The sequence below is a fragment of the Clinocottus analis genome, unplaced genomic scaffold (assembly GCF_023055335.1).
Source record: "Clinocottus analis isolate CAN_PGR_092001 unplaced genomic scaffold, fCliAna1.0.p SCAF_4, whole genome shotgun sequence".
NCBI classification, from domain to species: Eukaryota; Metazoa; Chordata; class Actinopteri; order Perciformes; family Cottidae; genus Clinocottus; species Clinocottus analis.
The window spans coordinates 18,327,851-18,333,850 of record NW_027176153.1 but is presented as its reverse complement, the minus strand read 5'-3'; positions in this window follow the sequence as shown (position 1 = coordinate 18,333,850).

Below are 6,000 nucleotides of genomic sequence, written 5' to 3'. Positions count from 1 at the left end.
TGGCGCTTCTTGTCTTTTGTCACAGCTTATAACGTCTCCCCGATGTGCCAGAGGCTTATGGGGGAGTCATTGTAGATTACTGCCTGGGTCAAACGCTGAATGCAAATCAGGAAGCGAAGGAACAAGCCAAGTGAAACGCTGGGAAATGGAACGAGGGTGCAGTGAAATATCTCAAAGAAACTGAAATATCTTCCGTACTCAACACATTTTTCATACACTCCAAATTCCAGGTGTGTTTTGTGCGTGTGTACACAGGCATATATTTAAATATACTAAGAAAAGGGGGGGGAAGCATGTGAACCGGTGCATTCTAATATTAATCGACTACTTTCAGGAGGGAATAGTTGATGGTGAACATATGAGCCAAAAGGGGGGAGAAATCCCACATGATGAGCGTGACATGTTCCTCTCTGCGTGGATGTCACGCACACAGTGGGCGCTCTGCATGATCTCGTGCCCTGATGTGGAGCTCTAGTGGGGAGAAAGAGGCCGGCGCTCCAGTAGCTCCTCTAGTGGCTTCCTCCTGCAGTCCCTGCCCAAAGGGTTTGGGGGCCGAACGGGGACTGACAAAATGAACAAAAACTCTGCCGACATCAAAAGAAAAAGCCCTCTGCGACCCGCTAAATGTCATCATCCTGCACCTGTGTGTGTCCACGTTGGGTGCAAACAGTGCACGCGAGTACAAAATATTCCAGCGTACAGTTGCAGTTTCCCATTTACTGTAATGCTCGGCGTTAAGTGTGCAGACGTGACCGGACAGCTGCTCCCGGCGCAGAGTCAGTACCTGCACGCTAAACAACTTCTGGCAGGTTTACGCACCAGCAACACGCCGAACACCTCACTGCTCAGCGTCCGCTCGGTTTAATGCAGCCCGCGAGGCGGAAGGTGAGGTGTTCACGACCCCCCTTCCCCTCCCCGCCCCCCCCTTATAACGGTTTATGGGGTTTATTCAGGATAATCGGAATGGAGTGAAATGAAGCAGACAAAACGCTCCTGAGTCGCCGGCTCCCCGTCCCTATGTTTGCGTGCAAACAGATGCCGATTTGATTATTTTTGGCACTTTGTTATATGCAAATGTGACCAAGTGACCTCCGCACGTGCTCTGCATGCATTATCCCTCCTGTTTGCCTGACATTTTCATCATGCAGTTATGCCCTTGACTGCACATTATGACTGTGCAGAATAAGACACATATATTTTAGCCGACCCACATACATAAATACCTCCCATTCCCTCACTCCCTACAATAAGAACCAAAAGTTGAGGGGGAAAAAACACACACCAGACACGTACGGTGCTGCGCTGGGGGACATTTTGAAGGCTGTTAGGATGTAGTTTACTCTTTCTGACTCGGGAAACACACGGGAAACTTTTATAGGAGCACTGTCGTATGCAAACAAGCCCATTCATTCCTCTGTCTGTCTCACTCGCTTCCTTTAACCACACACACACACCCACACCCACACACCCACACACACACGATGATTAAGAGGTCCGAGGCCTTCAGCCCTCTTGGACTCGGGCGCTGCAGTGACTCACAGCTATGATGTGGTGCATGCTTTCTATTCTGATCTGTCAGAGACGTTTGGGAACTGTGCTCACTGATGAGTGAGCCGGACCGGGCAGGGCCACAGAGGCCCGCCCGGTCCGCCCTTCCTCCTCCTCTTCCTCCTCCTCCTCCTCTTCCCCAGGCTCCTCTCTCACCTAACCCCCCAGCCCAAACAGTGACAGGTAAGACGGCCGGGCTGAGGGACACTGCAGAGGTCAATGAGGTCAAGAAAGAGACAAACTGCAGTGTCGACTGCCGGCAACACACATCGACCAACTGCTAGCCAGCAGCTCATTGGACACATAATAAATAGGAGGCATGTTGTATTTCAATTTCCATGTAGATTTACTTATGCAATGCTTATTTACTTTATTTGGAAATATATTACATCCTGTCTTGTTTCTTTTGTGCACTTACATGCATCACCTATGCATCATCATATATATACATATATATATATATATATATATATATATATATATATATATATATATATATACATATATATATATATACATATACATACATATATATATATATACATATATATATATATATACATATATATATATATATATACATATATATATATATATATATATATATATATATATATATATATATATACACACACACACACAAACATATAATCTATAATAGTATTTCTCTAATTTGTGATTGTCTGCCCCTCAGTAGATGCTCGCAATCAGTTTCCACGGTCGTCGGTGTAACACTTTTAACATTCCTGTAGTTTATTGTTGTGCATTTCGTTTTCCTCCAGAGTCATGACTAACTTCAACTGGAGGAGTTTTGCCTTTTAATGCATGAATCACTGATGTTAATGAGGTATTGTTAATTACTCCACACATTAGGACAAATAGTGCAACACCACAACCTTGTCACAGTAAAAAAAACAAAGTGCATTAGATGAATAAAGGTTAGCATTCTTCAACTCTAAACACCTCGAGGGAGTTCGACGGCAGCCCTTTCACTTCATTATTCCATCACGTGGCCATGTATACGATGGCTGAATCTAGGACTAAATGATCTACGCTGCGTGTATACGTTCCCCAGACGAGCGCTCGGAGCTCTCTGCTCGGTCCGACGGTACGAGAAGGCAACGCGTTGCTGCTGGAGTGAAGTTCCTGCGCTCTGTCAAACACATCCCCTGGCGCCGGCCTAATGTGGCGTGTGACACGTCACACCCTATCACTCCTGCCTCACAGATGACCAGCCGCTTACGTATGCCGCGCGCACCGCTGGATCCCCGACCAGACACTGTCAGGTGTGATAACGGTTCGAGCGCCAAACCCGCTCTGAAGCCTTGCCCTCTCCCATTGCCCCGCCATTCAATTGATGCTGCGGCCGCGTGGAGGCGGCTCTCGGTCTGCTCTGCACCGCTGCCAGCGCGCGCCTGTGTGCCCTAAAGATGCTTTTTTTTATTCCTGGTTCACCTGCACATTCACCCCCACCCCTCTCCTCCAACACCTCGACGCTCCGAGCTGAGGGCCAGAGATAACCCGCCGCTCTGCTCCCTGGGACCAGCGAGCCACTCTCCATCACTGCTTCGTCTTTAAACAGAGATAAGGAGTGCTGCTGATCCCGGCTCTGTGGAGGGAATCAAACACGTGTATGTCAGCTGGATTTCCAGCGTGGGGATCCTTAGACATGTCATACGTGTAACCTACATGGACAACATTTAAACAGTCATCCTATTAAATCGCTGAGCATCACCGTAACGACGAGCTAAACTAGTTTCTCCTCCCTTCAGAGGAACGTTTCTTTTTTTAAATTTATTTGAAATTGCACACTAAAAAGGCAGCACTTTTTTTTTTTTTTTTGTTCCTTCTTTTCAATTCTTTATCTCGTCATTGTTGCCCCGTCGTCCCAAAATGCGCAGCCTATTTGGCATCGGAGGTAAATGTTCCCCAGCACACAAACTCATTACTGCAATCCTCACGACGCCGTGGACAGACTCGGCCTCTCTGACAGCGTTTGATGCTCTCTCTCTCTTTCTCTGTGTGTGTGTGTGTGTGTGTGTGTCACCATTTCTTCCACTCGATGGAGAGAGAGAGAGCGGTTTTGTTCTTTTGCTTTTTCTGTTAATTGAATTTCCATTCAAGGCCATACCTGCTCTGTGAGCGCTGGAACATTCAGCCGTGAGCTTTGTAATGGGTGACGATCGTTGACGCTCAGAAATAGAAGGAGAATCTGCAAAATAGAAACCAGTAGAAACCACAATAATGATTTCATCCTAATTGCATCATTTCTTCTTTTGGGGGGGATGTTGTTCCTATTGTAAAAGAGGCCAGCCCCTGTGGATAAAGAGCCTCAGCTACACAGAATTAAATATATTGTGTCGCCTTTTTTTCCTGTGAGGCAACTCGATTTCCTTTCATTAAAATCAATCTCTGCTGGACAATTTCTTGATTTTCTTTCTGACTTAGATAAAGACGACTTCTCCGCTTAAGAAAACTAATGGAAAGCCCATTAAAAAAGATTATATATACTAAAGAATATCATTTTCATGTCTTGCCCATCTGTATTTTAGATTGAAGTGAACCTTATTCATTTATTGGTTTTCAACATGAAGGGGAATGCCGAAGCAGATCATAATTCAGTCTACTGTACGAAGTCTCATAAAACAATGTGATGGTGGAAGAGAAGAAGAAAAATAATTCAGCAAGGAGCAAAATGTTTTTTTCTTCTGTGCTGGATTGTTCTCTTTGATCTGGAGTGCAGTGAAAGGAGGCCATTATGTAACGTCTTCAGTTACACACACATGGCCGACTGTGTGACTGCCAAACACACGGGGGGGGGGGGGTGCTGATGGTGGTGGTGATGGTGGCAAAGGAGGTGGGGGTGGGGGGGAGGGGGAGAGGGGAGCAGACAGACGAGAGGAAAGCGATCGGGCCATGGAAGACGTCGTGGTAGTAGACCGAATTGTGAGGGAAAACATGGCTGCTCATATTTGGTGTCGGGTCAGTTTCCTTTATTAAAGCTGCTCGGCCACGCAGCTGTAACACGGGCACTAACGAGCTGGTAACGAGACGAGAGAATGTCCCTTTAGTGATGGTTCCAACATGCATCTGCTGCTCCGTGCCCAAAACCCACCGACTGGACGTCCTCTCTCTCCGCTCGCTGAGAGGACGTTTGAAAGCTCACACGAGGTCCTGATCTCAGAGGAGGGAGCGTATCGCCCCGTCATCTGTGCGCCCTAATTGGAAAGCAATTCATCTTCAAAATGGCAGCGCAGTCATGCTATTGCGCGGCAGATGGACCCCCCCCCCTCCTCCTCTCCTCCTTTTAAATCAAACATTTACAAATAAATCAATAATATATACAAGTGGGGACACTGTAAGCCAACTGTACCAGTGGGGAAACTCCCTGGCTTGTGTCGTCGCGCCATACGGCGACCACGTGGGAGGCCGAATGAGCGCCACGAAGAAGGTCAGGAGATGGAAGCTGAGGAGCCGTGTAGACGTGGGGGTGGAGGGGGAGGGGGGAAGGGCGGCATGCGTTAATGAGACCCTGCCAAATCCATGTAACAACGCACGCCACGTGAGACGGCCTCGTCGTGAGACGGCCTCGTCGTGAGACGGCCTCGTCGTGAGACGGCGGGGCCGTCTTAAGTGATGGAGTTGGCGGCAAGGAGGCGAGGAGGCAAGGAGGAGGAGGTAAGGAGGCAAGGAGAAGGCGAGGAGGAGGCGAGAAGGACGCAAGAAGGAGCCGAGGAGGAGGAAAGGAGGAGGCAAGGACGACGCGAGGAGGATGCGAGGACGCGAGGAGAAGGCGAGGAGGAGGCGAGGAAGGGGCGAGGAGGAGGAGGCAAGCGATCGGTAGAGTGTGTCGTCGGTGGTGTGCGGCTGAGAGAAAGCTGACGTTGAGGCGGCCTGACAGGGTCTGTTTCTGTTCATGGAGAGACTGTTATCCAGAGTGACCGCGTCGTCTTCCCCTTCCCTCCACAAAGGTTATGCCTTTGCCAGAAGTCCTCATGACACAATGAATGAGCCGAGAGACGCCGAGAGACTTCAGTCTTGAAGTGCGTGTGTCGACCCTGCACTCGATCCATAACGCATCTAATAGTCTTTTATGGGTAAATCAGAATCGGATCCCAATAACCCCCCCCTACACACACACACACACACACACACACACACACACACACACACTTTGTTTACGACCTATAGTGAGGCTACGGCTGCGTTTATTCAGAAATGACGTGCCTGGTAATCGGGTGTGTTGGGCTGTCAGCTCAGGGTGCATGATCTTGCCAGCATGACTCAAGTCTGCCCGTGAGCTGCTTCCTGTGCCTGTGCATCTACTCCAGTCGCTTGTATGATCTATTTTAGATTATTTTTTTTGCCCAAGGATGTGTGTGCATCCTCACAGCAGAGAGCCGCAGATATAAGAAGGATGAGGATAAGGAGGAGGAGGGGAATAGATAATGT